Source organism: Condylura cristata, unplaced genomic scaffold (assembly GCF_000260355.1).
Source record: "Condylura cristata isolate star-nosed mole 26May11 unplaced genomic scaffold, ConCri1.0 scaffold00007, whole genome shotgun sequence".
In the NCBI taxonomy this organism is placed as follows: domain Eukaryota; kingdom Metazoa; phylum Chordata; class Mammalia; order Eulipotyphla; family Talpidae; genus Condylura; species Condylura cristata.
Window position 1 is genome coordinate 20,947,340 of NW_004567108.1, and position 13,009 is coordinate 20,960,348.

Sequence of the window (13,009 nt, forward strand, 5' to 3'; positions counted from 1 at the left end):
AATTGTTATTTCTATAGGAATTTTGAGTCTAAGCAAAGTGGTAAATGAAGTGTTGAAAATATCTACACAGGCTTTTCAATTCTCACGTAAAATCCTTCCCATTGAAGTTGACCCTTCTACATTCAACTGCATAAAGAACAGAGTGAACGATCTCATTTGTCTGGTGATAATGGATAGGAAGTTAGAGTTTTAAAGAAAAGGAAGCAAGAGTCTCCCAGTTGAATTTTTACTGCTAGAGTATGCTCCAATTGGGCACTCTCTCTTTTTAAGCACAAAGAACTAGGATTTAATTGCATTACAAACCATTCATCAACATGTCCACCAACTAAAAAGCATCCATAAGCTTTGTTCTATCCTTTCCATAGTTGGGTCAGTTGAAATTACAAAACAAAAAGGTTTTGAGATAAAGAGTTAACTAGCAAGTTAATATTCCTAGACAAAGAGAAAAGACAATCATAAAGAAGATCAAAGCCCTCTGTCTTTTGACTTTTTCTCATAGGTAGAAACCTGTTACAGAAATGAGATTGGTAATTTTGTGGGATCTTCAGCAGGCTCCAAAGGGATAATGGAGCAATGGACACTAATGCCTCATTGCTTCTGATGAAATCCAGTGTATTAAGAGGAAAATGGAAGAAAATCTTCCAAATGGACAGGCATTTGGAGTTGGACTCTGGCATAAACACTTGACTTAAATGGGAGAAATTGAAGTCTGCCTGTCTTTCTTAGAACCTCCACAGTGACTCAGGGCAAATGTGCAGTGTGGATCCCACACCACCCACCTCCATAAAATGCAGTCTCTTTGGAGGAGTGTTTTTATTTCTGTTGTTACCACAGTGAAGCAGCTCCAGTAATTCCTAGAAGCCATTTTGCCAATCAAGTTCTGAATAGCAAACTTGAACTTGAAGAATGCTTCAAGTGCAGTGTTCTCCTTTTAATGGTCAAAGACTTACCTCTGTTCCTTATGGACATGTATTGTTTAGTTGGAAAAATATTGTGCTTTAAACTTCAGGATCTGGGCCCTCCCTAGTGGCGCAATGGGTTATAGCACAGCACTATGAAGCTGACCACTTCGCAAGTTCGATCCCTGGCCAGGGAGGTGTCCCACATGGCACGGCAGACCTCTCCTGACCCGCCTTCTACTGCCCTCAGCAGCACCATTTTTCTTAGAGAATAAACAAACTTTATTTCATAACAGTATTACAGAAAGTATAATATCATTTAATACAACTTGAAGCTGCTATAAATCTAATCTGCTATCCTAACTATACATAGGGTCAAAAACAAAGAAAAAAAGGGTTCAATACAGTTAATAAGTCCCTACAAGCCTCTGGTGTTGGCTTTAAGTGGTATAGCTTCCTTAGAAGCTGTAATCTGCCTGTTCTGCACCCCATTCTGTCTCTGCTAAATCCTCTCACCACTCCTGCACCTCTGGCTTGTACCACAGTTCTGTATGGATAAATAAATAAATTAAAAAAAAAACCACAAACTTCAGGTTCTTCAGTAAGAAAGTTTAATTGTTGGAGATCTTTACAAATCATGCCACCCAGCATCTATGTAGCCTAACTCCCTTAATAGCACCCTGGATTACTGTACACTTGGCTCTGGACTTGGCTATTTAGTGTATAACATTGCTTGGATTGTAGTGATTTCTTCAGGAACAGACTTGTGATCCCAGAACAATGACAAGAGGCAATGAGGCATTTCCTGGGACTGCTGGACAATGGCAATTGTGTTTTCCTGCTGGTTTTGGTTGAGTCTGGGCATCAGGGTGAGTAGACTGGGCACATTCTGACTTAGCAATAGGAGAGGTTGTTTGACAATGGAGTCAACACAAAGACACCTGGCTAACAGTAAAGTGAGGACACTGTACGCTGATGACATTGTGGAGTTATTTGTTCCCTCTGGAGGTAGCTGCAGCTCTGCTCCTGGGTGATTTAGATATAACAAAGCATGCATTTCCTTTTTTTCTTAAACTGGTTTTGCTGTCATATGTTAAAGAAGCCTGCCCAATGCATGAGTTCTAATCCCAAATCCTGCTTGATGACTTTGGACAAGCAACTTCTATCAATATTACTTTTACTATTTTAAAAAACCTGTACTCAAATTATCTACCAATAGGTTTTCTTTTTGGTGAAGAAACAAATGGGGCTGCAGTTGTCTCACGTTGACCACAGTAAATGATCAGAAAATCATAGCTATTATTACACTACAAAAATAAATTGTACAGCATCACGAGTAGCCAGAACCAAATGTATCTCCAAAGAATTTTAAAATCTGTGGGCCTTTCTGTTAATGCCACACATTTTTAAAAGCTCAACTTAATCATTCTAGTTCAAATTTCAGTCTTTTTTCTCTCCCTATATTTGAAGAAAAGGCTTAAATTTTCCTTGGGTTCAATAGCTGCTATTTTATATCTCCTCAACATACTCAATTTGATGTGATGCTGAACTTAATTTAAGTATGTGGTAACAGAGAAATGCACTAAAAGACAGAAACAGATTTTTCAAATTAATTGCATTAGAGTGACTAATAAGGAAGTAATGGTAGTAAAAAAGAGAAGTTCCCTGGTGAGATTATTATCTCCAAAGGGTAAGTTTCAACCATGGTTCTCAACAGAAGACATAAATGAATAAAGACATCAATGAATAAGGGGCAGCAAGTAGTGGAGATGTTCTCCATTCAGAGTTCAACCTTCACCCTCTTGTCTTTGTGGTGAGAGCTATTTTCTCTCAGCCTTTATATGCAGATAAAATAGAGGTATAACTCTCTAGACATTATCAATTTTCTAATGTCCAGTCAATCACTTCTCAAGGCCTCCAAATCTTTGCTGTTTCTTTTTCATCTTTTTATACATTAGAGCCTACTGGCTCAGACTCTAGGCTGAGAATATAACTCAGCTTTTACATTCACCCATTGCCAATCTTGTTTCTTCTATCTTTTGCCTACATTGCTTTCTTTTATTTCTTTGTGTTGATGTCCTAAATTAGGTACTGATTGTTTGCTGCATAGATTTCTAGTCACCTTCCTTGTATCATGTGATTGTTTTGTCATTTACTGCCTTTCCTCCTAACCTTTTCTCTCTTTTTCCTTTCTTTTTTCTATTGATGTCATTGCTTTCAGAGTTATGTTTCCTAAAGAACACTTCCCACTATATTACCCCCCTGTCAAAGATCTACATTACCTATGGAAACGGTCCCTAAATTTGGGATCTCTTGGACTGGTGAAATAAAAATAAATTATGGAGCTCAAAATTGTGTTTCCAGTGCTTATTTTTTCTAAGTAAGAACATTAGGATCTCCCATAAACTGCCATCTATTCTTACCATTGCTTCACAAAAGCAATTGTATTTGATTCCAAATATAGACAGGCACTCTCAGGATAAAGGAGAGATCTTTAAATTGAGTACCATTTTGTTTGATTTAAAAAAAATTACAAATTATTTTTATCTTTCTCATTTCTCCCGAGAAACAGTATAAATTTATACTTAAACTCATTCTGGCCCATGGCAAGCTTTTGGGAGCCACTAGTCTATAGAATAAAGTGACAGTCCTGAATATAGTATTTATTATTATATTATTATTTATTATGATTATTTACATAGAAGAACTGGGGTGTAGGGCACAAGTGTGGGGCTTAGAGTATTCACCAGAGACAAAGTGGGGAGCAAAACAGGCAGATATTTACTGAAATATTTGCTAAAGGGAGCAGCCAGGGGGATAGGAGAAGTACACTGGCAGCTGCAAGGCTGAGGATAGGACTTACACCACAGCAGTGATAGTGCCCTCTTCTTAACAGGTGCTTGTTAATTGTGTTTTTTAATTTACTATAATATTTTTATGATCCCTTATTTGTTACCCCCCCATTCCTTCACTAAGTGAAACCATCCAACATTTTTCTTTTTCTTTCTGGCTTATTTCACTGAGCATAATCCCTTCTAGCTCCATCCATGTTTCTACCAATGGAATGAATTTATTTTTTTGATTGCTCAGTAATATTCCATTTACATCTGGAATTTTTATAACTTTAATATTAAACTTGCCATGTATTATGTATTATAGTTTTATTACCTACTCAAAGTTTATTTTGTGGGCAGGTACTATGTATTATATTCATTAATGTGCTACACAGTAAATATTTGCGGAATTAGGTAGAATTTGGCAATCAAATTTAAGGGAAATTAGTTTTTTTTTTTTAAGATTTATTTATTTATGCACACAGAACTGGAGCAAAGGTCTGGTGAGAGGATTCACCAGAGACAGAGTAGGGAGCAGAACAGGCCAACTGAGGAAGTACACTGCTGAGGGGAGCAGTGAACAGGTCAGGAGAGGTCTGCCACACCATGTGGGTCAACTCCGGGGTGGGGGATTGAACTTGTGCTGAAGTGGCTTTAGCTTCTTAGCGCTGTGTTTACCTACTGCGCCACGAGAGACGGCCCAGAAATTAGTTTTCAGAAGATATGAAAGTATTATCATTGTGCTTCATCCAATACCTATCATTTACTGATAGATGACATTTCTATGCCAAAGGAACAAGATTGTGTAGGGGTGAAAGAGTCAGATATCTGATCCTGAAAAGCTAAAAGAAAGGAGTGGGAAGGATAGTTATCCTGCCAAAGAAATGGTGACTGTGGCATCCTGTGGTTATTTCTGTCTGCTTGGCACTGGGCTATGTGAGCTGATGGTGACTGAGGAAGTCCTAACAGGAAGGCAGGGGGCCAGGTTACCTTAGCTGACTTGCAGGCCGACATTCCAATGCAGTACTGAATGTTGATTAGGAGAAATGCCAAGGTAAGTGTAGAAGGTTGACAGGAAGACAAACAAAAGTATAGTCCTGTGGAATGGGATTAAACCCATTTAAGCAAAGGACAAAACCTTCTCCTGGCAATTCCCTTGATTCCAACATATTTATTCCAAAGGAAAAATTGCCCTGTCTGTCTGATTCAGAAAGGGTGAGCAGGCTATAGCTGTGTGAGTGATATCCCTCCCTAAATATGATACTTCTTGAATGTTTGCTCTGTTTCAAAAGTAACAGTATAGGGAGATTCAAGGAACAGGGAGAAAAAGAAAAAAAATGAGGAATAAATTCACAATTAAAACCTGTGGAACACCAAGAAATGCTATCTTTTCCAATATCCATTGACTTGGAAATTTCTTAAACAATTAGTTAGGTCTATCTAGTTATCCATCCATCCATCTGTCAATCATATCTATCTATCTATCTATCATCTATTTAATTGTATACTTGGAAATGACTCATATTTCAGCCAACTTGCCATCCCTTACACTGATGAGTGTAGAAAGTTATTACAATATTCATCCACAGAAATTGTGAACTGTTATGATTTGGTGTCTGGAAGTTACTAAATTAGTTGTATAGATGTCGCCAGGTATCTCTGCTTTACCAGTCTGCTATTGTATAAAGTGGAAAGAATAAATTTGAGAAAATCTCATAGGCTTAATTTTGATTCACCATTGTGGGAGCAGAAAACCATTTAACAGTAATATTTACAGGCTGAAGCTTCAAATAGTATGATATGCTTCATTGTATTGGTAAAAATATTGACAATGATGTCAATAATGAGTTAAATAGGATCAGAGCCATGCCAAAAAATTGAAATTCTGGCAGCATTTATTTATAAGGAGGACTCACAGCTTGTTTTCCTATGTCTCTCATTCTATTGAATCACAAATAATACATGTACAAGCTTACTCCTGGTTCCTTATTTTTCCACAAGTATATTTCAGGCTTAATTTAAAAAAGAAGTGCAACTTAGTTTGCTGAAAATGACTATAACTAATCAAGTCTTCTCTCTATTATTTTATGATTGTGTGCTAATCTCTGAAATGATTAAAGATACATGTGCTTTGGTTATAATATGTGTCAGGTAAATGATATTTTTTTTTCATCATAAGTGAAACCAGTCTATACCAGGCAGGGCAAAGTTGTCCAGTTAACACTACTGACTGATGGATTTATGTAAAGTCTAGAGAATTGTCTCCCCAATGAGTTAGGCAGAGCTCATTGTTTCTTTGAATATTTGCTTTTGTTCTCTGGACAACTCCATTCTGCAGTCACCCATTGTCATTTAATTAGCTCAATTGATAAGAACAGTGAAAATGCTCACTTTAATAATTTGCCCATGTTAGGTCTTCTGTACAATGCGATATTGTAGTTTTTGTTTTTTAATGGGAAAATTGTGGGATTGAGAAGTACCTATTTGTTAGCATTTTACTGAACTTGGAATAATTTTCTTTTGGAAATACATTTAGTTGTCCGTTGTTATTGACTGAATATTTGTGCCCCTCCCAAATTCATATGTTGAAGTCATAACAACTTTTCCATCCCCCTCCCTCTGTGACTACATTGAGAGAGGGGACTTAATGAATATAAATCAGGCTAGGTGAAGTCATAAGGTTAGGTCCTGAATCACCTGGGAGTTCTCTCACTCTCTACAAACACAGAGGTCACCTGCGTGCATATTAAGATGGAAGCCCTCCCCCTACTCCCAGACCCAGAGAAGGCATTTACTGCTGGCATTTTTATCTTGGACTTCACTGCCTCCAAAACTGTGAGACATAAATTTCTTTTGTTTCAGTTATTCAGTCATGGCATTTTACTGCAGACAAATTACACCAGTAGACTAATAGGCACATAAGCTTGTACGAAATGTGAGAAAATATGAGCTCCAGGGGTGGGGGTGATTGGCACAGGATTGGTGCGCTGCCTTAGCTCTCAGGAAGGAGTCAGTCAGAACAGTTTTCCTGTTCTTGTTTGTCACCTACCAGACTTTTTCTTCATTTGCAAATCTGGAACAGTAATGAATCCTACTTAATGAGGTTGATACATGGAGCATAAGAGTTAATAGAGTCATTCCAGGCCTTAAGTGCTTAGTTAATATTAGTAATTATTACTATTATTATGCACAAAAGAGGCAAAATATCTATGTAATGCAAATGAATAAATGTGGTTATAATCTTTCATAAACTAAAGTCACAAATGCTAAACTCATAGAAGATTTAGTGTTATTCTGATTTACTAGTATAAACAGAAAGTAGTTTTTCTTTTGGAATCATATGGGTAGAGAAATGCTTCATTTTTTAAAAAAATATTTTATAGTATATTAAAATGATTTTTTCAGTGTAGGTCATATTGCACATTAAATGCTCAATAACGTATTCTTTATTCTGAAGAATGACTGCCTGCTCTGTTAAAGCATATTCACAAAACCATGAAAAATAAGCTCTGTAGAGCAGCACTGAAGTCTCATAGGAAGTGTGTAAATGTGGAAGCATGAGGAGAAAACCACCTTTCCAGTCAAAGCTGCTGGTTGTGATGCTACACTAAAGAGCAAAGGGCCTGCACCAGGGGAGGGAAGATTCCTCCAGGAAGGAAAATGGCACATCAGTTCTACTGCCAAGACCAACTGCAGGGGTTCGGAGGGGTCCATTCTGTGGCCAGGCAGGACTTATCATGGACTGAGTCTAACTGGAATTTTGTGTATCTGGAAATTCAATTTTTTTTTACGATTTGACAAAATTCATCTTTCTCTTAGATGAAAAGCGTGCAAAATCCAGTAAGTGAGAAAGAACAGAAAGTCCTTTTCTATTCTCCCAATCACAAAATGGGTGATTGATGGTTAACTTAATATCACAAAATAGACCAGCTTTTGATATGGCTCAGTGGCTTATGGCTGCCTTGTATTTGAAGACATGTTTCCACAAAATTTTATCAGAAACTGCCGTTTCCTCAAACACAAATTAATTTAGTAAGGACAAGACAAATCAGCTGCTGTCCTTGAGATTGGAAAATACTTCAGTGATTGGCATTATTTAAGTGAAGCTTTGGGCATAGCCCCGAGAACTAATGAATTACTTAGTCTCTTCCACTCTGAAGATACGTGCTTTGATCAGTGTCTGGGGTTGTTGTGAAGGGACTCAGTTTATGGCTTTCTTTCTCTGAGCCCTAGAAGAAACAAGACAATTGTCAGTATTTCCCACAAACTGAGTATATCTTCTCTGATTATCAAAACTACAATTGATACCAAGCATTTGAGAGGAGAAATCAATTTAACCTTCAAGCATTTCACGGTGCTTTTTAAACTACTTAATGTAGATCTAGATATCACAATGATTGACAATGTATTATCAATGTCACCATAGGAACCAGAAGCGTTGTACTGAGTCCTAAAGAGATCTGACACACTTTTTCAAAAGACTGTAGACTTCCTCATAACACCTGCTGTTGAAAGGTTTCAGTTCTTTGGTGTCTGTTATCTCTAGCAGTCCTTGATCTTCATATTTTTAAGATTTCTTTCACTGATGGAGGAGGAAACTCCTTTTCTATTGTTCATCCTTTCACTGTTTATCTCAGCTTCCCAAATGACAGTGGAAGTGAATGCCCATTCCATCTGGTTTCTGGTGTGGCTGCTGTTTGAGGCCCTCTGATTACTCACAGTTTAGCTTAAATGCTGCCAGTGAACCAGGGACAGATTTGGCATCACAGAGTGGGATAGAATTGAAAGCTAGAGTCATATTGTAAACATAAATGCTCTCTTTATGCTCAACTCTGGGCACAATATTTGAAACCTTTACCTTCAATTTTGAGAGTAGAAAGTTAAAGGATTTTAATTCCTGGAGACTATGATTTGGGATTCTAAAGCCTCTGTCCTCACCGCTATCAAATTTACAGGATGACGTATGCTTTCCTGTGAATTCAGAGACTGTTCTTACAAAAGGCAAATATTTTTCTTAGGATGAATAAATAAACATAACAAATCTGAGCAAATATCTGTTCATTATTCTTTCTATGATAAATACCATGGGCTCTGAAACTCTTATGCTAGGGTGGGAGGTTAACATATTTATTCACTCATTTTTTTAGGGCATTAAGGCAATAAAATCAACTAGGCTGAAGTTTGGTAAGGCTAACTAATTAGTCTACAATATTCTATAGTCTGATTAGGTGTTTTTTTTTTTTTTTTGACTATTTTGCTACTGTCCAGCCTTTCTTATGAAAGCATGGGCAAACGTCCTTCAATTTATTGCCCCCGAGATCAGGAATAATAATAATATTATTTGTTCAGGTATATCAGCCCCTCTGAGTTTCCCTAAACTTTTGCTTTGAAAAATTCAGAGCCCTCCCCTGTGGCTCAATGGGCTAGGAGGCAGCACTGCAAGCTAGCCACAGCTGCTTCAGTGCGAGTAAGATCCCATGCCCCAGTGGTGATCCACATGGTGTCATAGACCTCTCTTGACCCCCCACTGCTCCCCTCAGGAGTGTACTTTGTCAATCTGCTTGTTCTTCTCCCCATTTTGTCTCTGGTGAATCCTCTCACCACCCCTGCACCGCTGGCCAGTATTCCAACTCTGTATGCATACATAAATACATTTTAAAAAAATTCAAAACCTATATATGCTATTTCGATTTATAGAAAAAAATAAGTAGGTATGTTGATATATAATAAAATACAATCATTCAATTATCCAAAATATATTCCTCACACATATTTGGTCTTCCACAGTTTCTGGCTTACAGATCCCATTGGGATACATTGTTTTTAAAGTGTATGTTGTAATGTTAATGATGGTAATTTTTGAATAAACTTAGGGTGAGGATTTGGTTGCTCTGGAACCGGGACCTGAAGAGAGGATGGAACTTTCATTGCCACTCTCTAATTTCCTGGTCAGGACAGGGTGTCAGGGTTGGAGTTCAGATGTCAATAGCAATGATTTAATCACTCATCCTCAGTGAAATGAAGCCTCCCATAAAAAGCCAAACAGAGGGGGAGTTTCTGGGTTGGTGAATACACGAATATTTGGGGAAGAATGGTACACTTAGGGATTGATCTACGGGTGCTTTGTGCCATCCTCGATACCTTGTCCCTTGCATCCCTTCCATCTGAATGTTGACACATAGCCACTTAATAAATTGGTGATCTAGTAAGTAAATGAGTTTCTTGAATTCTTTGTGCTGCTCTAGCATATTCGTCAAACCTGACGTGAGTGTCCTGAGTACCTCTAATTCTTAGTGAGCATATCAGAAAACATAGGTAATTATTTGGGGCTTGCAGCAGGCACTTGAAGTCTGAGCAGTCATGTGTAAGGCCTTTTGATATATAGCTTGCTGGTCAGAGCACAGATTTTCTGGAGCTGGAGGCTCATGTTTGGAGTGGAGGCCCATTTTGTGAGACTGAGATCTTGATGTGTTGAATTTGACATTATCTCAGTGGATAGTATCAGAATTGAGCTGAATTCTCAGACACCCTCCTGGAACTGAGAATTTCTTGTTAGTTGGGGAGACTTACCATCTGCACCCTCACTGGAAATGGTGCTGCTTCTGGCTATAATTTGCAGAAATGTTGAAAGAACAACACAATGAACAACCACACATTCCTCACCTAAATTCACAATTTGTCAATCTTTTATGATATTTGTTTATCTATCTATCTATCTATCTATCTATCCTATCTATCCTATCCTATCTATCTATCTATCTATCTATCTATCTATCTATCTATCTATCTATCTATCTGTCTGTCTGTCTGTCTATCTACCTATCTAATCTATCATCTATGTAATATCTATCTTCTCCAATTTATTTTTGTCCCCTCCAGTCATTTGAAAGTAAACTATAACAATTTGTCATTGCATCTATAAATACTTTAAATATTTATCATTTAAGCATGAAGACATTTCCTACATTACTCAATGCTATTTTTACTCCAAGAATTTAGTAATGTGATATACAATAATTTAATGTTGTAGAGAGTGCACATTAAATTTATTTTGATAGTTTCTCAAATGACCTTTAAAGCTTTAAAGATATAATCAAAGTTATATTTCTTTTGAGGTTTGATTTTGAGCAATTACAAACACAGAGTAAGTGTTTAATAAAAATTTATGGGGGAAAGAATGAGGGAGAGATGAGAACAGGTGCCATGTTTGTTCTTGATCATTATTTAGAACACTGAGTAAGCCCACTAATCTCAAATACAGAAAGCACATAGATATATTCTTAATTAGATATGTTCTTTATAGACTTGTGAGGTGTCTGGCATATAATAACTACACTATAAATACTAGCTACTCTTATTAATAGGAATGTTCTGTCTCCATTTAAATTGAAGCCTAAGAACCTAGCCGCGTACTGGATGCCAGGAGGAAGTAGAGGGGTAAATGTGGAGTGATTATTGCATCAACACCCAGGGCTGCAGACAGACCTTTTCTGGCCTGGTCTGTCCAATGGAAACTTGCTTGGAGTGCCCCTTGAGCCACCCTTCTCTTCATCTGCAGATATATTATTGAAAATTGTCAGTTTAAATTACATTAGGGGGATGAGGAGATGTTCTGCAAGGAGAAAACAGGATTTGGCAATTTGATTTCAGGAACACTTGAAAGGTCAGAGATGGGAGGCCAAGGTGGAAAAAAAAAAAGGTTTTGAGATTCTGTAGTGAGAATCAATGATCAGAGTGAGAATGACAGTTATAGGAGGTTAGGAGTAATGTCTTCAATAAGAATCATCAATCAATTTTGTCATTTCAGGAAGTGGGAGATACATGAAATTGTCTAAAAGGAATGAAACTTGTTGATTTTGTCATTCTGTCATTTCTAGTTAATATAGTACTTTTGGCTGAGCAAAACAATTTTAGCAAAGCTAAAGATTTGTTTTAATTCCAACGTAGCGTTTCTCATTGCTTTTGTCAAATTTTAGCCTATGCCACTTTCAAAACATTACTAAGTTTTCCTGGTTTAGATAAAATCTTTTGCCTTCTTAAAAGCAATTGGCAATTACATAAGAAGTTAATGAAATAAATACACTTGAATGTATTTATGTAAGAAGTTTATGAAATAAATACACTTATGTGAGGTTTTTTAGAATACAGCTTCACACACAGTTGTTTATTTTTATAACTACTTATGTCTTGTCTTATGTTTGTAAATGAAAGATGTTTTGAACCAGTCATATTACTATATAAGTAGACACATGCCTTATATGGTCACTGTAATCATGTATTCTTCTTCACTATGTGGTTATTATTATTGACTGTGTCTAATGTTTAGATGAGTTACTCAACATCTCTGAGCTACAATTTCCTGATCTAAAAAATGATGCTTATAGTATCCTGTTTGTGGGGTTCTATTGAGGATAAATGAGATAAAGAACTCAATTGTTAAACACAGGTGTTGGTACATAATAAATCCTCAACAAATAGGTTTTTGACAAAATTTTTTATTTGTGAGCAAAATCTAGCAAGCATTGTTTTTTCTACCAGATTATGTTTACATGACTGTGCAAGAAGATTGTAAACATGTGTGCCTTAGTTTCCGTCCTTCTGATTTATTTAAGCATTTGGATTTGTCAGCTATTTTCAACTAATCACACACAGGCAGTGCCACATACGCTGCACAGAGTGTTTCTTTAATTCATCAGCAATGCCTGGGTGGGACAGGAGACATGGAAAGTTAGAGGCAATGCAATTTGAGTTTTTGAAAGTTGCAACTCCGGAGTGCTTCTAAACTCTTATGTGCCTCAGCTCTGATAATGGAAAAGTTGATCTTTCTAAATATATAGGTTTTTGAGAGTCGGCACCATCAAGACTGCCTGAGTCAGGAAATGTTCTGAGTCTGTAATAGGAAGAGAAATCAAGTGGGAAAGGTTGAGAGAATCAAAAAATAATTTAAAGCCAGCTTTAGTGATTAATTTTATTACTAGAATGTTAAATAATGCCAACATAAAAGGGTTTTGAAAAAGGTGTTATATACCCATTATAAACAGTTCAGGAAACAGCAGGAAAAATTTTTCCATAATCCTTCTATCTAAAGGTAACTGCACTTCAGACTTTGATATAGCTTCATTATGACTATTTGACTATTTATATACATATTTACTTACATGTATACATATAAGTTCATGTACACATATAAGTGTGTGGCTGCAAAAATAAAATCACACTGCAGTGTTTGGTTGCCTGCTTTTCTCATTTATTGAGTTACTTCTAAAGTTTTCCCCA